Here is a 26,910-nt window from a genome sequence, read left to right on the forward strand (position 1 = left end):
ATCAGAGGACGGACCCACTGAGGAAAAGGTAGCGGAACCTGTCCCCGCGGAACCTCAGGAAATCCTGACCCACCATGTATCCATGGGACGGGGCCGCTCTCGGTTGAGGAGGGTGGCCCAAAGAGGAGTACTGCCGCTGCCTAGACAAGGACCGAGCCTTTCTATGCCACCACGGGCCGTTTGCCAGGTGAGGCCCAGAAGGAGGCCACCTCCGGATCAACCAGAACCTGAGTAAGCATAAATGCTTTACAGAATGTATATAGTTAACTGTTGTCTTTTTGTGTTTCTCTGCTGCTATAACCCGACCACGGTTATCTCTTAAAGGGATCCCTTAGTTGACCCGGGATCCCTATTTTGCCTTTTTGATTGGTTCATCACTGTTTTAAAGACTACCGAATCATGGACGGTGAATGATTCACAAACTGTTTTGTAAATAGTTTGCACCTTATTAAAGGTGCCCCCTACTGGTTTTATAAGAAAAAGAACTCTTTGCGAAGAAACTGTTCCTGGAAACAGTACAGGAGTTCCTGCCTTACACGAACTTGCAGCTTGAGAAGTTGCGCTACCTCCAAGAGACTTGGTTCCCTCTTAAAGGGAACGTTCACCAATAGCACTTAAAGTATAATGTTGCCTTAAGAGAAGTAGCAATAATGTTTATATGTAGAAGTAATATGTAGTTAGTTAGTTAGTTAAAAGAAAATGTTTGATAATGTTGCTAGAGATTGAGGACAGGGAAGTGAACCCGTACGGGGTTAGATGGTGAGTCCTCCTAGGAGCCATAGAGAGATGGTTCAGTGTTCCTGTGCTAAGAAAAGAGGCAGTAGGCCTGGGCAGATAGACAGGCGGTCCTGCATAAGACAAATCAAGAAGAAAGTGTTGCACTTAGAAGAGAGAAGTGATAAAAGTTAATTTATATTTTAGGAGTTTTGCGAATTGGGATACTGATTTGGCTTTTATCCTAAGTCATATTGCACGACTCGTTAAAGGGTTGATTGTGACTTGTAGGATCGCTACTTCCAATAGGTGGCGCTATAGATTTAAGTTCTCTTTTTTTCAGCAGAGGCAATTTGCATATTTAAATTCCCAGAGGAGCATTGCACGGCGAATAAGCCTCCTTACCTTGACAAGCCAGCTGGTATGTCACTCTCCATAAGGAGAAATGTTACCCCTTAGACCCCACTCCAGAGCCTCTCACCTAGCCAAATCAGTTCTCATGCTTCGCACTGACGAGGGCCAACAGCCCGAAACACCGTGTCTGCGAATTGAGATACTGATTTGGCTTTTATCCTAAGTCATATTGCACGACTCGTTAAAGGGTTGATTGTGACTTGTAGGATCGCTACTTCCAATAGGTGGCGCTATAGAGTTAAGTCCTCTTATTTTCAGCAGAGGCAATTTGCATATTTAAATTCCCAGAGGAGCATTGCACGGCGAATAAGCCTCCTTACCTTGACAAGCCAGCTGGTATGTCACTCTCCATAAGGAGAAACGTTACCCCTTAGACCCCACTCCAGAGCCTCTCACCTAGCCAAATCAGTTCTCATGCTTCGCACTGATGAGGGCCAACAGCCCGAAACACCGCGTCTGCGAATTGAGATACTGATTTGGCTTTTATCCTAAGTCATATTGCACGACTCGTTAAAGGGTTGATTGTGACTTGTAGGATCGCTACTTCCAATTGGTGGCGCTATAGAGTTAAGTCCTCTTTTTTTCAGCAGAGGCAATTTGCATATAGGAGTTTTATAGTAAGCCTTTAGTGGATTCAGCTTATACGTCCTTAGAGGCAAAGTTAAATTATTGTTGAGAATTTGCACTAAGTAGAATACCCGGCTGGGTAAGAAAAGTTATTTATAGGATTTTATTTAACATATTTAACCATGTTCTGTTTGTAACGTTCAAGTGTCCTCACCTCCCATAAAGGGAAGCTCTGTTCAAATTTACTTGTTTCCGCATTTCAAAAATTGTATGTCTTTTTGCTGACATGGATTGTTGTTTTCTTCCCAGTCCAGGAGTACTGGATTTAACCGGGGGGGGGGGGGAGGTGCAGCGCCCCAGAGACCTGGTCGTTGCAGTAACATCGCTCTGCCGCTATGGGGAGTGATGGTACGTCTGATGGCACTGAAGGAGTTCACCTGACCAGGTATCACAGACACCAATACACTTCATAGTCTGGCCTCCAGGGGGAGCTAAGGGTGCTATGTATTAGGCCACTCCTCACAATCTGGTAAAACTGGGGGTTGGATAGGAAGTTAGAGAGAAAGCTGACTGGGCTGGAACCAAGCAACATCCTGTGGCAGAGGGTGTTGCAGGGGAAGATTCAGGGGGGTCCCTGTCAGGGGTGGGATCCTGACAGAGGCCTTGCGAACAGGAAAGAACGTTAAGGAACCGTGCCTGCACTACATCGCGGCGGTATCTCAAGAAAGGACAAGAAGCTAGGTTTATTGTGGAGAGTGAGAAACGAGATCAAAGCAAAAAGGAGATAACACCAGTAGGAGTCGTGCTGTAAGATCGAGGCAACATCCTATTGAGGCACGTAGCCGGTGGCCAGAACGCCGAGGAAGTATTAGGCTCCAAGCAATACTTCAAACAGAGGCAGGACAGTTGATTTTAGGTTGGCTGTCTCACCAAAATCACCTAAGAAGACATAGGGGGCAACTGTGGGAGAGAGGCGATGATAGGGTCCCGGAAGAACTCCAGGCCTTCCCGTCATATGGGTGCGTCCTATCCATATCATCTGGGGGACGGAGAAGAACATCAGAATCAGTTGTGAGGGAACATCAGGAACAGACACAACAGTTGTGAGGACTATCCCGTGGTGCTCAGCAAGGAAAGGACTACAACACACAAGCGCTAGTTGGTAGGCACCGATTTCCACCTGCAAAGGGAGCTCTGGATGTGCCTTCGGACCGGCCGGACTCAGCCAGCCCGGTTAACAGTGCTCTGGATTGAGGATCCTGAAGCCTTCAGTAAAGAGGTAAAGAGACTGCAACCCTGTGTCCTCGTTATTCATCGCGACCTGCACCGCGCACCACCACTTACAACTTTCATTGGACGCCCCTTAGCAGGGTCACGGACCGGGTCTAGCCACCGTGACAACCCCAGAACTGAGACAGAGAAGCCCGGTGCCAAGTACCCCGCGGCCCTGCGTCTGGGGGGGGGCGCTCCATTTACAGCGCAGACCCTTATTTTTCAAGATTTCTGTAATTGGGGCAGCAAGATATCAGCTTCTGGGCCAGATTCTGTCTGATGACAACCCATTCTTGCCTAATTAGTGCCCGAAGGTATCACAATTTCTGTGTTTTTGTTTGTCCATCCGCTTTTTGAGAACTAACCACAGGTTCTCAATGGGATTTAGATCTAGGGAGTTTCCTGGCCATGGACTCAAAAATTCAAACTGTTGTTCAACAAGTCACTTAGTCATCATTTTTGCATTGTGACATGGTCTCCATCATGCTGGAAAAAGCATTTTTCATCACCAAATTGCTCCTGGATCATTTGAATAAGTTACTTTTGGAGTATGTTTAGACACCAGTCTTTATTTATGGCAGCGTTCTTAGGCAAAATTGTGAGTGAACCCACTCCCTAGATTAAAAAGCATTCCTAAACATGAATGGTCCCAGGATGATACTGTTGGCAAGACCAGGGTCAGAATGGGACTAAATATCAGCCCTGGTACCCAAACCTCAGAAAACCACATGCAATATTGCACAACCTCTGCTCATATTAATGAAAAATAGCTTGGTCAAGCCCCTCAATACTCACACTCACGTTAATATGCAAGACTGGCTCCACAAGTCTGCGTTTCAATACATAATAGAATAGAGGTGACTGAGATATGTTTGTACAGTATGTATATCACTGTGCAGCCACATTAGCACAATAGACCAAACCGTTACGCCCAACGGTGGTACATGTAGGTTTGTGGACCCACTGTGCCACAGGGCCGGTCCTGCCCAGGAAGGGGCATAGCTAAGTGGCTACCTGGTGTTCCCTTAAGCTCCTGATGGTTGGGAAACAGAGCTGCAGGTAGCTGCCAGGTACCACTCCTGGGTAGAACCCGGTACTGCAGCTGTTGACACTAAATAGTTTGAGGTCTCCTTTGAGACTAGTAAGTTCTGTCAACTTTACAAAACAGTTACTAACACGGATTCGGGTTCAGTTCAGACATGCCGGTCTAGGATATTGGTTCAGGGTTTGGCCGCAAATAGACCGGGCGACAATGCTTAGGCACTGGCTGTTCATGGACCAGGAGACAAGGTTCAGGCCTAGCCACACCGGAACCAGGGGACTTTGCATACAGAACTGTCCACACCGGGCCTGTTTCTATGAGTGTGAGGCTCCTGGAGGCCCATGGCGAGATTGCAGGATCCTGTTCCCAGCTTCCTGCCCGACGCTTTGTCAGTGACACAGGCGCATGTGGCTTGATTATGTCAGCATGCAGCACGCGCCTGTGTCATATGGAAAGTTGCTTGCAAAAAGAAAGAAGTGATGCTGCTGGGAGATTGATGGAGACGTGTGTGTGTTTTTCTCCTAATACACTGGTGAGAGAACAATAATGAGAGTGGGGAGAGGACAATGATGGGATGTGGTGAAGAGCACAATGATGAGGGTGGGGGAGAGGACATTGAGGGTTGTTGGGGAAAGGACAATGGGAGGGATGGGGAGAGGACAATGATGGGAGTGGGGGAGAGGACAGTGATGGCAGTTGGGGAGATGACAATGATGGGGGTGGGGGAGAGAACAATGAGGGATGAGGGGAGAGGACAATGATGGTAGTGGGTGAGAGACAATGGCATGTAAAGGTTTGGGCACCCCTGATCTCTAAAACACCTAAATTTAAACAAGACATATTTCCTTGTATTTTAGGCAAAAAAGTTGTTTTTTACATTTTAACAATTACAAAAAGGAAAATGTGAGAAAAAACAGAAATGAATATAAATCATCATATGGGTAATAATATAATCAAATTTAGATGGATTTCAGAAATAATAATGATAACTACCCAGAAATAATAATTGCCATGGACTAATAAGAAGACCGGTTGTCAAAAACATGCAATAGAAAGGGGACGGAAAAAATCGAAAAGAACAACCTTGGGTCTATTTAGTAAAACTTGCTCTATTTGTGGAAGGCAAGGAAGCAATGGTGACAGTGAAGAGTCACCCAACAAAATACAAAAGGGGCACCGGGAACCATACATGCCACAATTTACATATAGCATACAATATTTATACATAAATAGCAAATCACCATAGGTGTATCCAAAGGTTAGTATAGAAAGCGGTTATATACTTAAACAAAAAAACGGACAGTGCCATCACATTTTATAAAAAAAGCTAACATCATGCTGAGTATAAATAGAGAATATCATATAAATACATCACCCTAGAGGCGCAGGCAAGTGCAGGCAAGCAGAGGGTCCCAGTACCCACCCCAACGTGCGTTTCGGAACACCTTCGGCAGGGGGCAACTGTATGCCTCATATTAGCAGAATTCTTGTGAACAAATCCTCTTTTATTCTTTTATTGTTATGGGTTCTTCCAGGCTCTGGGGTGCGGAGCATGGAAGAAAACTCTGCTTCAGGTCTTCATTATTGTATCAGCCCCCTCCCATCAGCGTCAGTGCCTTGTGACGTGTAGTTGGAGCCTCGGATCTCGCGCCTCTAATAGCGCGATTACATATCACTTTTTCCTCCCTTCTAAGGGCATTGGCTTCTCTATTCTTCTACACAGGTGCTGGCGAGTCACTGATATTTCCAGTGACCTCTAGTGTGTGTGTTGATAAGGTGCTCTCCCCATTGCCCACTTACAATGATTTGCCAGCACCTGCACAGAAGAATCCAATGCCCAAAGAAGAGCGGAAACGTCATATGTAATCATGCTATTGCAGGGCACTGGCTTGGGATTCCAGGGCTACCACTACAAGTCACAGAGCACTGTGATACTAATGGGACAGATTCCCTTTAATGGTTGGCGAGATATTCTTTTCCCAAATTTGGTACCCTTTTTTCTCCACACATACTTTTGATCATTGTGGCCAAAAAGTTCTATTTTGACCTAATCGGTCCACAGGACTTGTTTCCAAAATGCATCAGGCATGTTTATATGTTCTTTTGCATACTTCTGATGCTGAATTTTATGATGAAGACGCAGGAGAGGTTTTCTTCTGATGTCTCTTCTATGAAGGAAAAATTAAGAAAAGTATACCAGAAGGAAACAACCTTACCAAAACCAGTCAGATCACAAATGCACAGGCAGGATGCAGCAGACCCCATTATAAAGGCAGAGGCAGCACAGGTGCGAACTACTGATAAAAGCAGCCACTCACTAAGCTACCAAATTATGGAGGGGGTGGCTGCCTAGTAAAAAAAATGTACACAGATGAGGCTTGAGTAGAATTCCAGTCACACAGGTATGTACACAGTGTCTGGCTGACAGCCAATTAATGATGTCCATAATATTATATCGGGCTGGCTGCCCAGCACTATATAAGTGCACCCCACAAGGACAGACGACCAAGTACACCCAACCAACAAAACAACAACATTTGTGATCTGACTGGTTTTGATAAGACTGTTTCCTTCTGGCATATTCTTCCATGAAGGCCATATGACACGACTCTGTTGTCGGGTATCCTGGGTCTCTTTTCCTGTCCCTAACTAAGGGCACCATAGCTATCCCTGTTCCCCGGTTATTTCTAGTGATAAAGACGCCGGGGCCACGTACCTTGCTGAGCTCCTGAATCCACCATCAGTCTGTTCCCTTTCCCCCACCAAGGGAAGAGGGCAGTAGTAGTGTATGGCTATAAACCAACGAGACTAACAAGGTCCAAGAACAGGGTTAAAGGAAAATACAAATCATACAAAAATGCACACAAAACAACAGAGAAAGACATTGCCAAAGTCCAGTTTATGTAAGAGAAGGGAGTGGCCAATACTGAACAGCTGAGAGCCATAGGGCAGGTAAGCTTCCAAGAGCTCTCTATTGCTAGAAGAAACCTGCACCATTTAATATGAAAGTGAAATGCTTCTAATCAGTGCAGGCTTAGGAGAAATCAGACAGCGTGGTCTTCTGGCTCCTCTCTGTCGCAGCAACCCTGTGACAGCATATTTGTGCAGGTGTCTCTTAATAGTAGAACAATGTACCACAACTACAGAATCTGCTAAATCTTTCTAAAGGTCTTTTGCAGTCATGTGAGGTTCTGATTTGCCTCTTTAGCAATCCTACGAGCAGCTCTCACTGAAATTTTGCTTGGTCTTCCAGACCTTATCTTGACCTCCACTGTTCCTGTTAACTGCCATTTCTTAATTACATTTCAAACTGTGGAAATGGCAACATTAAAAAGCTTTGCCATCTTCTTATATTTTTCCCCTGCTTTGTGGCCCTCCACCCAGGGGCGGATTATCAGAGGGTCAATATGGGCGGTAGCCCAGGGCCCAGTTGCTTGGGGGGGCCCTGGGCCACCGCAGATTGACCCTCTGATAATCCGCCAGAGTGTGACTGAATGCCCGGCCCGCCGGCATTTATGTGCCCCACCCCCCGGACCCGGTGGGCAGAGAGAGGGGGGCCGCATCGGGCCCCTTCTCATCTGCTCACCGGGCCCCTTCCGGCGCTGCGGCACTTTCCTATTGACGTGCGTGCGCGCGTGCCCGCACCTCAATAGTTAACAACAGCCGCCAGCCAGCCAATTGGAGGCTGGCAGCTGAAGTCGGCTGCAGCTCACACGTCGCCGGCGTCTGACGTCATTGTCAGTCGCCGGCGAGTGTGTGCTGCTGGAGGGATCTCGCCGCGTGGAGCGCTGGTAAGGTGAGGAGACTGTTTTTTGTTTTTTTTTTCGGTTTTTTTATAAGCTAACGGTGGACTGTGGACACATTGGGGGCAATGCTGTAGACACTGGGGCAATGCTGGAGACACTGGGGCAGATTGCTGGAGACACTAGGGCAGATTGCTGGAGACACTAGGGCAATGCTGGAGACACTGGAGCAGATTGCTGGAGACACTGGGGCAATGCTGGAGACACTGGGGCAGATTGCTGGACACACTGGGGGCAATGCTGGAGACACTGGGGCAGATTGCTGGACACACTGGGGGCAATGCTGGAGACACTGGGGCAGATTGCTGGAGACACTGGGGCAATGCTGGAGACACTGGGGCAATGCTGGAGACACTGGGGCAGATTGCTGGAGACACTGGGGCAGATTGCTGGACACACTGGGGGCAATGCTGGAGACACTGGGGCAGATTGCTGGAGACACTGGGGCAGATTGCTGGAGACACTGGGGCAATGCTGGAGACACTGGGGCAATGCTGGAGACACTGGGGCAGATTGCTGGAGACACTGGGGCAGATTGCTGGAGACACTGGGGCAGATTGCTTTAGACACTGGGGCAGATTGCTGGACACACTGGGGGCAATGCTGGCGACACTGGGGCAGATTGCTGGAGACACTGGGGCAGATTGCTGGAGACACTGGGGCAGATTGCTGGAGACACTGGGGCAATGCTGTAGACACTGGGGCAGATTGCTGTAGATACTGGGGCAGATTGCTGTAGACACTAGGGCAGATTGCTGTAGACACTGGGGCAGATTGCTGTAGACACTGGAGCAGATTGCTGTAGACACTGGGGCAGATTGCTGTAAACACTGGGGCAGATTGCTGGAGACACTGGGGGCAATGCTGGAGACACTGGGGCAGATTGCTGTAGACACTGGGGCAGATTGCTGTAGACACTGGGGCAGATTGCTGTAGACACTGGGGCAGATTGCTGTAGACACTGGGGCAATGCTATAGACACTGGGGCAATGCTGTAGACACTGGGGCAGATTGCTGTAGACACTAGGGCAGATTGCTGTAGACACTGGGGCAGATTGCTGTAGACACTGGGGCAGATTGCTGTAGACACTGGGCCAGATTGCTGTAGACACTGGGGGCAATGCTGGAGACACTGGGGCAGATTGCTGGACACACTGGGGGCAATGCTGGAGACACTGGGGCAGATTGCTGGAGACACTGGGGCAATGCTGGAGACACTGAGGCAATGCTGGAGACACTGGGGCAATTCTGGAGACACTGGGGCAATGCTGGAGACACTGGGGCAATGCTGGAGACACTGGGGCAGATTGCTGGAGACACTGGGGCAGATTGCTTTAGACACTGGGGCAGATTGCTGGACACACTGGGGGCAATGCTGGAGACACTGGGGCAGATTGCTGGAGACACTGGGGCGGATTGCTGGAGACACTGGGGCAGATTGCTGGAGACACTGGGGGCAATGCTGGAGACACTGGGGCAGATTGCTGGAGACATTGGGGCAATGCTTGAGACACTGGGGCAATGCTGGAGATACTGGGGCAGATTGCTGGAGACACTGGGGCAGATTGCTTTAGACACTGGGGCAGATTGCTGGAGACACTGGGGCAGATTGCTGGAGACACTGGGGCAGATTGCTGGAGACACTGGGGCAGATTGCTGTAAACACTGGGGCAGATTGCTGGACACACTGGGGGCAATGCTGGAGACACTGGGGCAGATTGCTGGAGACACTGGGGCAGATTGCTGGAGACACTGGGGCAGATTGCTGGAGACACTGGGGCAATGCTGTAGACACTAGGACAGATTGCTGTAGACACTAGGGCAGATTGCTGTAAACACTGGGGCAGATTGCTGGAGACACTGGGGGCAATGCTGGAGACACTGGGGCAGATTGCTGTAGACACTGGGGCAGATTGCTGTAGACACTGGGGCAGATTGCTGTAGACACTGGGGCAGATTGCTGTAGACACTGGGGCAATGCTGTAGACACTGGGGCAGATTGCTGTAGACACTGGGGCAGATTGCTGTAGACACTGGGGCAGATTGCTGGAGACACTGGGGCAGATTGCTGGAGACACTGGGGCAGATTGCTGGAGACACTGGGGCAGATTGCTGGAGACACTGGGGCAGATTGCTGTAGACACTAGGGCAGATTGCTGTAGACACTGGGGCAGATTGCTGTAGACACTGGGGCAGATTGCTGTAGACACTGGGGCAATGCTGTAGACACTGGGGAAATGCTGGAGACACTGGGGCAGATTGCTGGACACACTGGGGCAATGCTCGAGGACACGCTGGGGCAGATTGCTGGACACACTGGGGCAATGCTGGAGGACACACTGGGGCAGATTGCTGGAGACACTGGGGCAATGCTGGAGGACACACTGGGGCAGATTGCTGGAGACACTGGGGCAATGCTAGAGACACTGGGGCAATGCTAGAGACACTGGGGCAGATTGCTGGACATACTGGGGCAGATTGCTGGACACACTGGGGGTAATATGCTGGAGACAATGGGGCAGATTGCTGGACACACTGGGGGCAATGCTGGACAATTGGACATACTGGGGCAGATTGCAGGACACACTGGTGGTAATTGTTGTGATCCGCTTTTTGGCTCCCCTGGTGGTGGCTGGTGGTACTGGAGACTTGTGTGTGCTTTTCTGCCTCAGCTCACCTGCTTCCATCAGTTTTGGGAGTTCCCTATTTAGCCTTGCTCTCCAGTCACTTCCTTGCCGGTCATCATTGTAACCTGAGTCATTCAGTTGCATGTTCCTGCTACTAGTCTGCTGATCAGCTAAGTGGACTCTTGTCCTTATTGTTTTGTTTTTCTTGTCCAGTTTACAGTTTTGTCATTTCCTGTTACTGGAAGCTCTTGTGGACTGAAATTGCCACTCCTGTGTCATGAGTTGACACAGGAGTCTTAAAGTAATTTCAGGATGGGTTTTTGAAAGGGTTTTTCAGCTGACCGTGAAGTCCTCTTTTGTATCCTTCCTCTATCTAGTAAGTGGACCTCGCTTTGCTAAATCTACCTTCATACTGTGTATGTCTTTTCCTCTGAACTCACCGTTAATATACGTGGGGGCTACTATCATCTTTGGGGAATTTCTCTAGAGGTAAGCCAGGTCTGTTCCTTCCTCTTCCAGGCGTAGTTAGTTCTCCGGCTGGCGCGTGGCATCTAGGCAGCCGTAGGAATGCTTCCTGGCTACTGTTAGTTGTGTGGTAGTTTTAGGTCACGGTCAGCTTGAGTTTCCATCACCCGAGAGCTAGTCTGTTATTTTTGTGTTTCTGATGTTCCCATGCCATTGGGGAATCATGACAGTATGACCGGCCGCTGTTAAAGTAATTGGCAGAAGAAAGGAGAGTAAAAGAAGTCTGTAGATTTTTTTTTTTTTCCTCTCATGTTTGCTACTTAGTTGGCTCAGTTGTATTTCTGCTCTATTTACAGCCTTGCCTTTCTCTCCTTCTAATCCTTGAATGGCTCTGATCTCTCCGGTTTAAGGATGGACCCTCAGAGTTTGGCTGCAGGTTTAAATAATCTTGCTACGAAGGTTCAGAATTTACAAGATTATGTTATACGTACTCCTATTTCTGAACCTAAGATTCCTACACCAGAGGTATTTTCCGGAGATAGATCTCGGTTTCTGAATTTCAAATGTAATTGTAAATTATTCCTTTCTCTCAGACCTCACTCCTCTGGAGATCCTGTTCAGCAGGTTAAGATTGTGATTTCTTTGCTGCGAGGTGACCCTCAAAATTGGGCATTTTCACTGACACCAGGGGATCCTGCGTTGCTCAATGTGGATGCGTTTTTTCTGGCTTTAGGGTTGCTGTATGAGGAACCTAATTTGGAGATTCAAGCTGAAAAAGCTTTAATAGCCCTGTCTCAAGGGCAAGATGAAGCTGAGATATACTGCCAAAAATTTCGTAAATGGTCTGTGCTTACTCAGTGGAATGAGTGTGCCCTAGCGGCAAATTTCAGAGAGGGCCTTTCTGATGCCGTTAAGGATGTCATGGTGGGGTTTCCTACGCCCACAGGTCTGAATGAGTCCATGACAATGGCGATTCAGATTGATCGGCGTTTGCGGGAGCGCAAACCCGTGCACCATTTGGCGGTATCTTCTGAAGGGACGCCAGAGAAAATGCAATGTGACAGAATTCTGTCAAGAAGCGAGCGGCAGAATTATAGGCGCAAAAATGGCTTGTGCTTCTACTGTGGTGATTCCGCGCATGTTATATCAGCATGCTCTAAACGTACTAGGAAGGTTGACAAGTCTGTTTCTATTGGCACTTTACAGTCTAAATTTCTTCTGTCTGTAACTCTGATTTGTTCATTATCAGTTATTACCGTGGATGCCTATGTGGACTCTGGCGCCGCTCTGAGTCTCATGGATTGGTCCTTCGCCAGGCGCTGTGGGTTTGATTTGGAGCCTCTGGAAGTTCCTATACCTCTGAAGGGTATTGATTCTACACCTCTGGCTTGTAATAGACCACAGTTCTGGACGCAAGTGACTATGCGTATGACTCCAGACCATCAGGAGATGATTCGCTTCCTCGTGTTGTATAATTTACATGATGTTTTAGTGCTTGGATTACCATGGTTACAATCTCATAACCCAGTACTGGACTGGAAAACTATGTCTGTGTTAAGCTGGGGATGTCGGGGGGCTCATGGAGACATACCTTTGGTTCCTATCTCGTCATCTATTCCCTCTGAGATTCCTGCATTTTTGTCGGATTTTGGGGATATTTTTGAAGAGCCTAAAATTGGTTCTCTCCCTCCCCACAGAGAGTGTGATTGCGCCATAGATCTGATTCCAGGCAGTAAATTTCCAAAGGGTCGTTTGTTTAACCTATCTGTACCTGAGCATGCTGCCATGCGAGAATATGTTAAGGAGTCCCTGGAAAAGGGACATATTCGTCCTTCTTCATCACCTTTAGGAGCTGGGTTTTTCTTTGTCTCTAAAAAGGATGGCTCGCTGAGGCCTTGTATTGATTATCGACTCCTGAATAAAATTACTGTCAAATATCAGTATCCGTTGCCGCTGCTTACTGATTTGTTTGCTCGCATAAGGGGGGCTAAGTGGTTCTCCAAGATTGATCTCCGTGGGGCGTATAATTTGGTGCGAATTAAGCATGGGGATGAGTGGAAAACCGCATTTAATACGCCTGAGGGCCACTTTGAGTATTTAGTAATGCCTTTCGGCCTTTCTAATGCGCCTTCAGTTTTTCAGTCCTTTATGCATGATATTTTCCGTGAATATCTGGATAAATTTATGATTGTGTATTTGGACGATATTTTGATTTTTTCTGAGGACTGGGAGTCTCATGTTCAGCAGGTCAGGAGGGTTTTTCAGGTCTTGCGGGAGAATTCTCTGTGTGTAAAGGGTTCTAAGTGTGTTTTTGGGGTTCAAAAGATTTCCTTTTTGGGGTACATTTTTTCCCCTTCTTCTGTTGAGATGGACCCTGTCAAGGTTCGGGCTATTTGTGACTGGACGCAGCCTACTTCTCTAAAGGGTCTTCAGAAGTTCTTGGGCTTTGCTAATTTTTATCGTCGATTTATAACTGGTTTTTCTGGTGTTGCTAAGCCTCTTACGGATTTGACTAAGAAGGGTGCTGATGTTGCCAATTGGTCCTCTGCCGCTGTGGAGGCCTTTCGGGAACTTAAGCGCCGCTTTTCGTCTGCCCCTGTGTTGCGCCAGCCCGATGTCTCTCTCCCCTTTCAGGTTGAGGTCGATGCTTCCGAGATCGGAGCGGGGGCGGTTTTGTCGCAGAAAAGTTCCGATTGCTCAGTGATGAGACCTTGTGCGTTCTTTTCTCGAAAATTTTCTGCCGCTGAAAGAAATTATGATGTCGGTAATCGGGAGCTTTTGGCCATGAAGTGGGCATTTGAGGAGTGGCGTCATTGGCTTGAGGGTGCTAGACATCAGGTGGTGGTTTTGACTGATCACAAGAATCTGATTTATCTTGAGTCTGCCAGGCGCCTGAATCCTAGACAGGCGCGCTGGTCGTTGTTTTTCTCTCGGTTTAATTTTGTGGTCTCATATCTACCAGGTTCTAAGAATGTGAAGGCGGATGCCCTTTCTAGGAGTTTTGAGCCTGATTCCCCTGGTGATTCGGAACCTACAGGTATCCTTAAGGATGGGGTGATATTATCCGCTATTTCCCCAGATCTGCGACGTGCTTTGCAAGAGTTTCAGGCGGATAGACCTGATCGCTGTCCACCTGGTAGACTGTTTGTTCCTGATGATTGGACCAGTAGAGTCATCTCGGAGGTTCATTCTTCTACGCTGGCGGGTCACCCTGGAATTTTTGGTACCAGGGATTTGGTGGCTAGATCCTTCTGGTGGCCATCTCGGTCTCGTGATGTGCGTGTTTTTGTGCAGTCTTGTGATGTGTGTGCTCGGGCCAAGCCTTGTTGTTCTAGGGCTAGCGGGTTGTTGTTGCCCTTGCCTATTCCGAAGAGGCCTTGGACGCACATCTCGATGGACTTTATTTCTGATCTTCCTGTCTCTCAGAGGATGTCTGTTATCTGGGTGGTGTGTGACCGTTTTTCTAAGATGGTTCATTTGGTGCCATTGCCGAAGTTGCCTTCCTCGTCTGAGTTGGTTCCTTTGTTTTTTCAAAATGTGGTTCGCTTGCATGGTATTCCTGAAAATATCGTTTCTGATAGGGGTACCCAGTTCGTTTCTAGATTTTGGCGGGCATTCTGTGCCAGGTTGGGCATTGATTTGTCTTTTTCGTCTGCCTTCCATCCTCAGACTAATGGCCAGACGGAGCGAACTAATCAAACTTTGGAGACGTATTTGAGGTGTTTTGTGTCTGCGGATCAGGATGATTGGGTTGCCTTTTTGCCGTTGGCGGAGTTTGCTCTTAATAATCGGGCCAGTTCTGCCACTTTGGTTTCCCCTTTCTTTTGCAATTCGGGGTTTCATCCCCGTTTTTCTTCTGGTCAGGTGGAGTCTTCGGATTGTCCTGGAGTAGATGCTGTGGTGGATCGGTTGTATCGGATTTGGGAACAAGTGGTGGACAATTTGAATTTGTCCCAGGAGAGGACTCAGCGGTTTGCTAACCGCCAGCGTCAGGTTGGTCCTCGCCTTCGTGTTGGGGACTTGGTGTGGTTGTCTTCCCGTTTTGTCCCAATGAGGGTTTCTTCTCCTAAATTTAAGCCTCGGTTCATCGGTCCCTATAGGATTTTGGAGATTATTAACCCTGTTTCCTTTCGTTTGGACCTTCCGGCATCTTTCGCTATCCATAATGTGTTCCATCGGTCGTTGTTGCGGAGATACGAGGTGCCGGTGGTTCCTTCTGCTGGGCCTCCTGCTCCTGTGCTGGTTGAGGGTGAATTGGAGTACGTTATAGAGAAGATCTTGGACTCCCGTATTTCCAGGCGGAGACTCCAGTACCTGGTTAAATGGAAGGGCTATGGTCAGGAAGATAATTCTTGGGTAACTGCCTCTGATGCTCCCCTGGTGGTGGCTGGTGGTACTGGAGACTTGTGTGTGCTTTTCTGCCTCAGCTCACCTGCTTCCATCAGTTTTGGGAGTTCCCTATTTAGCCTTGCTCTCCAGTCACTTCCTTGCCGGTCATCATTGTAACCTGAGTCATTCAGTTGCATGTTCCTGCTACTAGTCTGCTGATCAGCTAAGTGGACTCTTGTCCTTATTGTTTTGTTTTTCTTGTCCAGTTTACAGTTTTGTCATTTCCTGTTACTGGAAGCTCTTGTGGACTGAAATTGCCACTCCTGTGTCATGAGTTGACACAGGAGTCTTAAAGTAATTTCAGGATGGGTTTTTGAAAGGGTTTTTCAGCTGACCGTGAAGTCCTCTTTTGTATCCTTCCTCTATCTAGTAAGTGGACCTCGCTTTGCTAAATCTACCTTCATACTGTGTATGTCTTTTCCTCTGAACTCACCGTTAATATACGTGGGGGCTACTATCATCTTTGGGGAATTTCTCTAGAGGTAAGCCAGGTCTGTTCCTTCCTCTTCCAGGCGTAGTTAGTTCTCCGGCTGGCGCGTGGCATCTAGGCAGCCGTAGGAATGCTTCCTGGCTACTGTTAGTTGTGTGGTAGTTTTAGGTCACGGTCAGCTTGAGTTTCCATCACCCGAGAGCTAGTCTGTTATTTTTGTGTTTCTGATGTTCCCATGCCATTGGGGAATCATGACAGGTAATATGCTGGACACACTGGGGCAATATGCTGGACATACTGGGGCAGATTGTTGAACACACTGTCTGGGGGCAATATGCTGGAGTCAGACACTGGGGCAGATTGCTGGAGACACTGTCTGGGGGCAATGCTGGACACACTGGGGCAGATTGCTGGTTACTGGGGCAATATGCTGGACATACTGGGGCAGATTGCTGGACACACTGGGGGTAATATGCTGGACACACTGAGGCAGATTGCTAGACACACTGGGGGCAGGACTGGAGGCATGGGCAGAATATAGACACGGGGCAGAATGAAAGACATGGGGCAGGATTGGATCATGGGGCAGGAGAATACGATGGAGACAGATGGGGCAGGATGGGGAGATCACATGGGGTAGAATGGATACTCATGAGTGCAGGATGGGAGAACATATGGCAGGAGCCAGGAATGAGACACACGGGGCCAGGGTGGGGAATATTATTACCATAGGGGCTAATTAAGGGATATTATTACTGCAGTGATGTATTTATTTTATTTTTTGAGTATACTGTTTTAAATGGGGGGGGCGGTCCTGTTACTGTGCAGAGTGACTCTATATCGCCTTTTTTTCTCCATGTGTAATGTAGAAGTTGTGAAAAATTAAGTAATGTGTTCTGCAAGCAGAGCTCGAGATAACTGTTATTTCCTGCAGAAACGAGTCCTGGCTGGAAGAAATGATGGCGGTCTGTGCTGGATGAAAGATGAAGGACTTCACCTAGAGACGTCATTGGTGAGTCAGTGTTACCTATACATTGACACTATACTATATACAGAGGTCCTGTGTACAATGTCACCAGTGATCACTGTATTACCTATACACTATATACAGAGGTACTGTATATAATGTCACCAGTGATCTCTGTATTACCTCTACACAGACACTGCATACTAAGTATAGATCTCCTGTGAATACTGGCACTTATGGTGATAGTATTGAGTTTTTTTTTATTATTATTACTGATCAGTATTGTAGTATTCAGTCACTATGTGGTGGTAATATGTGGTCTGGAAATGGTGTTGTGGTATTTGTCCCTTGAATGTGCTATTTGGTCACCAAGTGGTGGTAATATGTGGTCTTGACATGGTGCGGTGGTATTTGTTCCTTGTATGTGATACTATTCGATCACTGTGTTTGTAATTTGTGGTCTGGTCATGGCGCGGTGGTATTTGTTCCTTGTATGTGATATTATTGGTCAAAATATACCTAAATTATATTGCAGATTTTAACAAATATTTAATAGGTTACAGTAGAGTAGGGCCCGGCCATTTTTCTGGAATAATCTGGTTCGGGTATAATATGACCCCCCCCCCCGTCACATGACCCCCCGTCACATAACCCCCCGTCACATGACCGGGGGGGCCCACAGTGTCTGAACAGCCCGGGGCCCTGGCTACCCTTAATCCATCCCTGCCTCCACCACTTTCATTTTCAGAGTGCTAGGCAGCTGCTTAGAAGTACCTATGGCTGCTGTTTTTTGGCACAAGGTTAGAAAAGGCTGAGTTTTTATAAAGCTGGAAAATTTGCATCACCTGGCCTTTCCTAACGATGATGGCGAACAAGACATAAATCTAACCTTGGCAAATTTATCTGAGCACACACATCTCCAAAGGTGCCCAAATTTTTGCATGGTCCCATTTTCCTTTTTCTAATTTTTTAAATGTAAAAAATGACACACACACACATATATATATACAGTATGTATATACTGTATATATATATATATATATATATATATTTTTTTTTTTTCCTAAAACAAAGTCATCTTTATCTTTAGCTCTTTTAGAGATCGTTACATCTTGAGTTTGCTAAACTGTTCAGAACAAACAGTAATTTTGACCAAGGATGCTGAAACATGTACATGCCACTGTATAATGGACTTATGAACAGGGGAGGGGGAGGAGGATATTAGATATAGATGTAAAATGAATTGGGTGGTGGAGGAGGGTGCCAGGTCCCTGATAGCGTCCTCCCCATCCCACAATTCATTGTGACACTATGAGGGGCTTAACATTTTTGTGGGAATTTGAGAGGAGGGGTTAAGGTGCATAGGACACTTTATAATGAATTGAAAGATGGGGAGAAGACGCTATCCAGCACTTGTAATGAATGGGGAGGTGGCGGAAGATGTTAAGTACCTGATAACGTCTTCTCCCTTACCCAAATTCATTATGACACTATCAATGACTTATAAGGTTATGTGCACATGTTCAGGATTTGCAGCAGAAAATGTTGCCGCATATACTAAAGTTTTGGCTGGTTGAATGCTGCGTAAAATTATTTTTTTTTCCACTTTTTTGACATGCTTTTGTTGCATATTTTTCCCCACTCATTAGTACGGCTGAAATATGCTGCAAGAATTGACATTATGCAGATTTTAATCTGCTGCAAATCTTCAAGGAAACATGCTGTATTTTTGGACTGTAAGACACACCGGACCATTAGATACACTTGGCTTTTAGAGGAGGAAAAAAAAATTGAAGCAACATGACGCACTCTTTTGGGGGGATGATCTGCTGCTGACACTGTTATAGGAGTAATGTCCCCTAATTCTGTACTAATATCCTCATCCTGTTATATGTATGATCTTCATTCTGGTAGATATGGCCCTCTCATCCCCATCCTGGTATCCATGGCTACCATATCCCCATCCTGGTATCCATGGCCCCCATAGCCCCATCCAGATTTCCATGGCTCCCATATCCTCTTCGTGGTATCCGTGGTCACCATATACCCATCCTGGTATCCATGGCCACCGTATCCCCATTCTGATATCCGTGGCCACCATCATCATCCTGGTATTCATTGCCCCTATTCTTGTGCACACAAACAAAAAAAGGTTATACTCACTTTTCTTCCTTTCCCTTGCAGAGCAGCATCTTGTGCTGATGCCAGCAGCTGATTTCAGCATGTAACAGCGCATGACATCACTGCCATGTGCCCTCACACTCCGAGATCAGCTACAGGAATATTCACTGCTCCCCATGACTGAAACAATGGGCGTGAAGAGCAGTGAATATTCATATTCTTTAATAGCAGTCACACTGTTAGCCACAGCCACCGGTTTCCTGCAGCGGCTGGGCGATCACGTGTGCCCGTTGTTAAAGAGAATGAAGAGCAGTAAATTTTCATTCATTTTAACAGTGGGCACACTTGAGCAGCCAGCAGTTGCAGGAAGCCAGCAGCTGAGGGTAACAGTGTGCCTGCTATTAAAGAAGATGAATATTCACTGCTCCCCATGCCCAAAGTCCCTTCCAGCTCCTAGTGACGGCTTCAAATCATAGAGGTGGGAAGGAATATGGGTGTGGGGAGCAGTGAATATTCATTCTCTTTAGAAGCGAGTACACGTGATAGCTGCGTTGCCACTCCTGCGTCCTGTGCCCTGCTGCTCCGCCGCTACCTTCCCACCCACCCATCCACAGCCACAACCAGACTATAAGATAAGGTACATCCGGACTATAAGATGCACCCCCCCACTTTTCTTAAAAATTTTGGAGGAAAAAAGTATGTCTTCTAGTCCGAAAAATACAGTAAGCAATCTGTGCATGAGACTTCAGGGATCTCATTCACTTTGCTTGTACTGTAAAACCTTGAAAGAGGAAATATAAACCAGCTCACCCGTGATGCATAAACCAATCCTCGGGAGCACGGACCCGCTGTGTTCAGGCGTATAGAGTCCAAAAAGAAAAGAATGTCCAGCTTCACCGAATCCGTAAAAAAGAGTTTTCTTTATTCACATACTATTGAGCATAGAGGATACAGACTTCAGCACAAGCCATATGGGTAAGAATCTCAACGCGTTTCTGGAGACTAAGCTCCCTTAATCATGACAACAAGAAACAACATGGATATCATTCTTGTGACACGCACCGTCACCATGGAAGAAGCGCTACAGTAAGCGCTGTTCCGCTGTATCGGGTGCTGAAGACTGCTCTCATCATTCTCCTCTGCTCTGCCAGCGATCAGCGTGAGCAGGGGAGAATGATGAGAGTTACATTCAAGTGAGAACAAAGACAGCTGATGGGACTATTACTTCCATAAGCCTACACCTGCTGTCGCTAATAACAGTGACAGCAGGAGCATCTGATGGGAGTATTCATCAGCCGGCTCCTGCGCTTTAAATATATAAATAAATGAAAAATCCAGCGTGGGTTCCACTCTATTTTCTATAACCAGCCAGGCAAAACTGACAGCTGGGGGCTGCAACCTGTCAGCTTCATCAAGGCTGGTTATCATTTATTTAAATAAATAACGGGGCTGGTATTCTCAGACTGTAAGGGGCCATTGATATAGGCCGGTCCCCAGCCTAAAAATAGCAGCCCGTAGCTGCCCAGAAAAGGCGCATCTATTAAATGTGCCAATTCTGGTGCTTTGCCCGGCTCTTCCCACTTGCTCTGAAGTGGTGGCAAGTGGGGTTTATATTTGTGGGGTTGATGTTACCTTTGTATTGTCAGGTGACATCAAGCCCCTGGCTTAGTAATTTAGAGGCGTCTATAAGACACTTATCCAATACTAATCTTATAGTTACTGTATATGTTAAATAAAAACACAGCCAGAATAAAGTCTTTTATTAGAAATAAAACAAAACACATTTTTCCATTTTTATTTAAAAATTACAAACAGTTATACTCACCTAACGCCTATTCCACCGAAGCCCTCGTCTCCTGTAATGAAACTAAAACAATAATATCCCTCACCTCTCTGTCATTCTGTCCCATGCCGTAAGCCATGTCTGGTGGATAAATAGTTTTCAACCTGGACGGTGCCAAGATGCATCTGTCCAGGCTGAGAACCACTGATGAATGAGCTGCTGCGAGCGCAGCATCAGTGACCAGCGGTCACATCATTGCGGTTACCGCTGGTCAGTGAGGCGGCGTTCCCAGCCGGCAAATGAACTGTGGTGGCTTCAGCACTGTGGGAAAAAGTCAGTGATGAGATCACTGCAGTTCAAGCTCAGTGTCTTTACAGCAGATCACCAGACAATTCGCACGGTGATCTGCTGTGAAGATACTGAGCTTGAACTGCGGTGAACTAATCAGTAAATGGGCCCTATCTAATGCTCCATACAGAATAATGGGCCTCATATAATGCTCTATACAGCATAATGGACCCCATACATTGCACCATCCAGTATAACGTTCTCCATTTATTGCTCCATACAGAATGGGCCCATACAATGCTCCATACAAAATAATGGGCTTCATATATTGCTCCCTACAGAATAATGGACCCATATAATGCTCCATACAGAATGGACCTCATATAATGCTCCATACAGAGTGGGCCCCATATAATGCTCTATAAATAAGAAAATAAATAATGACATACTTACCTCTCCTCGTTTCCTGTTGACCACTGCTTAGATCTCCTCAGCGTCTTATGACTCTCTGCAATGTTCAGCAGAAGGCACGCTGTAGTGACGTCATTGCACCCTCTGCCCTGAGAAGTCAGAGAGTCATAAGACACGGAAGAGACCGGAGCTACAGAGGAACAGGGAGAGGTAAGTATTTTAAACAGTCAAAAGTATGATCCCCCCTACCCACAGGCCTGACAGCTTGCTCAGGGCCTCGGCACTTGCACGGGTGTGCAGGGTGGTGGCGCCCTGTCTCCTACCAAAGTGTTTAATTTCATTCAAATGTCGACGGATAGTTCACTCTAACAATGATGCACCCTGAGCCTGTAGGATAGCTTGTATTTCTTTTCAACTTCTTTTTGACACAGATGACCACTGCCTTCTACTACAGATCCTCTCCTCCTTTGGCATCAAAGACCTCCCCATATCCTGGATCTCATCATACCTTTTCAACCGCACATTCAGCGTCTCCCACACCCACACTAGCTCCTCATTCCACCCTCTCTCTGTTGGCGTCCCCCAGGGCTCTGTTCTAGGACCCTTACTCTTCTCAATCTATACACTTGGCCTGGGACAACTCATAAAGTCCCATGGATTCCAGTACCACCTTTATGCTGATGACACTCAGATCTACCTCTGTGGCCCAGACGTCACCTCTCTGCTGTCCAGAATCCCGGAGTGTCTATCAGCCATATCTTCCTTCTTCTCCCCTCGCTTCCTCAAACTCAATGTGGCCAAATCTGAACTCATCATCTTTCCTCCATCTCATAGATCTTCCTTACCTGACATATCTATCGCAATTAATGACATCACGCTTTCCCCCATACCGGAAGTCTGCTGCCTCGGAGTAACCCTTGACCCTGCCCTGTCCTTCAAACCGCACATCCAAGCTCTTTCCACCTCCTGTCGCCTCCAGCTTAAAAATATCTCCAGAATCCATCCTTTCCGCAACCGTCAATCTACTAAAATGCTTGTGCATGCCCTCATCATCTTCCTCCTCGACTACTGCAGCAGCCTTTTCTGTGGCCTCCCTGCTAACACCTTTGCACCTCTCCAGTCCATCCTTAACTCTGCTGCCCGACTAATTCATCTCTCTCCTCGGTACTCCTCCGCTTCCCCCCCTGCAAATCTCTTCACTGGCTCCCATTCCCTCAGCGTATCCAGTTCAAATTACTAATACTGACCTACAAAGCCATCCATAACCTGTCTCCTCCATATATCTCTGAACTAATCTCCCGATATCTTCCCTCACATAATCTCCAGTCCTCCCAAAACCTCCTTCTCTCCTCCACACTTATTCGCTCCTCACCCAACCACCTCCAAGACTTCTCCCGAATATCCCCCATCCTCTGGAATTCTTTGCCCCAACACGTCCGACTATCAACCACATTCGGATCCTTCAGATGGAACCTGAAAACCCACCTCTTCAGGAAAGCTTACAGCATGCACTGACCCCGCTGCCTCCTCATCACTACCGGAGCTACCACCTCACCAACAATGGAACTGCTGCAGCCCCCAACCTACTGTCTCCTTCCCCACCATCCTGTAGAATGTAAGCTTGCAAAGGCAGGGTCCTCGCCCCTCTGTATCAGTCTGTAATTGTTAGTTTGCTTACTGTAAGTGATATCTGTAATTTGTATGTAACCCCTTCTCATATACAGCACCATGGAATCAATGGTGCTATATAAATAAATAATAATAACTTGATTGGGGCTCCTTATCCAGTATCGAAGCTATCCTGCGTTGCAAGCTTTCATCAATTTTTCTCTGCCAACCACATTCACAGAGATTAGCTACAGTGCCATGGGTTGTAAACTTCTTGATTAAGTTGTGCACCATCGACAAAAGAACACCAAGATCTCTGGAGATGGACAATTTTGGTTCTCAAGTCCTGAGACAATTTGGGTGGACAGGTGTGATACTCATATTGCCCACACCTTTTACTTGCCACAGGTGTGTTTGAACAAGCATCACATGCTTGAAACAAAGTTGTTTATCAATAACAGTGAAAAGGTGCCAACAATTTTGTCCCACCCATTTTTGGGGGTTTGTGTGAAATTATGTCCAATTTGCCTTTTTTCTTTTTTTTGTGTGCTACTCCAATACAAACAAAGGAAATAAACATGTGTATAACAAAACATGTGTAATTGGGATAAATTCTTCATTTTCTAGAACAAATCTATGGGTGCCAACATTTTATTTTATAATATATTTTATGTGCCAATTCTAGTGCTTAGCCTCAGCTTCCTGCTTGCCCTGAGATGGTAACAGTCGGTTTAATTGTTTTTGGGGATAGTAATGGAGAGGTATCAGTCAGACACCCTCATTATTAACCAAGTAGTAAAAATAAATAAACACACACACAGAAACTTTATTTGAATAAAGACTCCCCCACACTAGCCCTTGCTTACCAATTTATAAATGAAATGAACCTATAAAGTAATCCACGGTTATCTTCTTGGTCTCCGGCGCCTGTGGATAGCAGTAAAGCTACTGCTATGCACAGGCACTTGCTGATAAATACTCTCATCAGTGTCATCTGCTCTCCCTGCTATCAGTGAGAGCAGGAGACGCTGATAACAGTAGTAGACATCAGCTAGCAAATGACCAGAGGTATTCTTGTCACTGCCGGTCACAGCTGCTGGTTCACATTCTGTCCTCTGGCAACATGGGAACCCGCAGCATGATACTCAATGGCTGTCACCGGCGGAGACTTCAGTAAGGTTACCGCTGGTTAGTGCCGCTGTTTCTCATGCTGTCATGAGGACCGCGTGGGAACTGCAGGATGTTCGAGGCCCCCATACATATTTGATACCTCTGTAATCGTACTGAACACAGAATGTTTCCAAGTTATTTTTACTGTATAATGATTGCCGTAAAAGTAAACCTCAAAAAGTAATGGCTGAACTGCATTTTTTTACCACACCTGGGAGTTTTTCTTTTGTCATTTTTACTTACTCTATATAGCAATATGAATGGTGTAATTTAAAACTACATATTGTCCTGCAAAAATCAAGCTCACATAAGTCTGTCAGTGCAAAAAAATATTTAAAATAGGAGAGGGAGAAATAAAAACACAAAAATGAAAATTGTCTGATGAGAGAAGTGGATAAACCTTACTTGCTTTTAGCAGGACACGGTGTGTGACACTACCGCATCATATTTGTCAGCTGCTCTCTCTGGTCATTTTTTAGTAAATGGTTAATGTGTAGTACAACATTTTGCTGCCTGCTTCTTTGCTTTATTTTGGACAGTGATGCCAACATCACACACTGGGATTCAGGACAAATTTCATGTGTTTATACAGCTCTGTTAAAATATACTGAAAGAACACTGCTGAAAAAAATCCTTTATAGAGAATTGAGAGTTTCTCATCCAGTAGGCATAATATTGAAGGAACTTTACTATACAGAAATAGTTGTCCAATTTGTTATAGTAACACTAGTAACCGAATAAAGTCCTAATCTCATCTCATGTCATCAGAAGCATGACACAATCTATAAAGAATATACCACAATCAATATCTCATTTTAATGGCACCAATTTAAACCTCTACAATTAAAACAGTAACGACCATTCATATTGTTATCTAAGAACCATATCAGCTTTACGCTTATCCTAGTTGTCTTGTTCTAAATTACAGTAACAGCACTAAGCAATCACCACAGGGGGGAATTTCTGACTTTAATTAAAGAGGTGAGATATTTAGCAGTCGCATAATAGATCACAACGTTTATTTTACATTGGAAATGCTTCATAGGAAATACACACACAACACTAAACACAGGAGTAATTATTCCAAATTATTACCCTACAATGGTTTAATTCTTTACTAATGAATTCACATTTGCATCAATATTCTAGATACTATTTAGGTAACGCGAGCAGTACATCTTCTACTAACCTATGTCCTACTGAGAGATTTTCCTCTTGTAATTTTGTTCAAGGGATTGTCTACATTCAGGAAAGTGGGCCTAAACTGTAAAATACCTCAATTAATAAACTCAGTAGGTACTCACCCTTTAAGGGTCCAGCCAGTCTCATGTTTCTGGAGCGCCCCCACGTGTAGGGCAGTGGGGTACTCGGTACCGGGTCTATCTCTCTCGGTTCTGGGAATGTCATGGTGGCCCGACCTGGTCCGTGGCCCTTCTGAGGGGCACCCAATTAAAGGTGTAGTTGTTTGTACGGTGTTCGTGACGCCACCTGTGGTATTCGGTCAGGGTGACCGACACTGCTAGGGGTCCGCTGGGGTGATGGAATGGCAGCTAGATGGTGTACCTTCCCACAGGTGAAGTATGTCCCCAGGGCTTCCCAGTTGTATAGGTGGTGATGGTGGACGTCGTAAGGCGCAATAATAACGAGGACACAAAGGTTGCAGTCTCTTTACCTTTTACTGAAGACTTCAGAGTCCACAGTCCAGAGTACTGTTCACAGGCCAGGCTGAGTCTGGCCGGTCCAAAGGCACAGCCAGAGTCCCCTTATCCAGGTGGAAATCAGTAGCCTTCCTACTAGCGCCTGTGTGTTGTAGTACCTCCCTGCTGAGCACCACGGGATAGTCCTCACAACTTTCGTGGATGTTTCTGATGTTCTCTCTCTCTCTGTCCCCCAGATGATATGGATAGGACAACCCGTATGACGGGGTAGGCCTGGAGCTATTTTATAGGGACCCTAGAGACGCCCCTCTCCCACAATTTGCCTCCGTGTCTTCATAGGTATTAAGGTCGGGCAGCCAACTTGGAATCGACTGTCCTGCCGGTCTCTGAAGTTTTGCGTAGAGCCTATTACTCCCTCGGTGTTCCGGCCACCGGCTACGTGCCTCAGAAGGAGGCTGCCGATCTTGGGGCTGAACTCCTCCCAGTATTATCTCCTTGTGCTGTGACTTTGTTTCTCACTCTCCACAATATACTTCGCTTCGTGTCCTTTCTTAGGATGCTGCCACATGGGGTGCAGGCGCAGCTCCGTAACGTTCTATCTCGTGCTTGGTTTCTGTCAGGATCCCACCCCTGACAGGGGCCCTCTGTCTGCAGCCCAGATGTTCCTCCTTCTCCCCCTGTCTGCCTGACAGGTCCTCTCTGGGTCAAACCCAGGTAGTTTCTGACTAACTTCCTATCCAACCCACCAGTTTTACCCATGTGTGAGGAGTGGCCTAGTAGATAGAACCTTTGCTCCCCCTGGTGGACTGGAGTGCGAAGTGTAGTGTGTGACTGTGATACCTGGTCAGGTGAACTCCTTTAGTACCATCAGACGTAATATCACAGTAATCAGCAACATTACTGCAATGACCAGGACTCTGCGGCGCTGCATTTCACCATCGTTGCTCTAGTCTCGTGTTTTGGCGGCAGTGGTGACGTCAGATTAACAATGCACATCCCTGATCTAGCCAACCACTGAGCTCAGTGGCTGTGCCAAGGTTGATGGCACGCACCCCTGAGCTCAGTGCACAAGTTGCACTAAGTTTGGGGCCTATTTTTAGCTCCTGATTCCACACCATACCAAGTACATGGCAGCTGGCATATGCCTGTAATGACAGCGACAGGAGTACCCTTGGACAAAG

This window comes from Ranitomeya variabilis, chromosome 3, assembly GCF_051348905.1.
Source record: "Ranitomeya variabilis isolate aRanVar5 chromosome 3, aRanVar5.hap1, whole genome shotgun sequence".
Classification (NCBI taxonomy): domain Eukaryota; kingdom Metazoa; phylum Chordata; class Amphibia; order Anura; family Dendrobatidae; genus Ranitomeya; species Ranitomeya variabilis.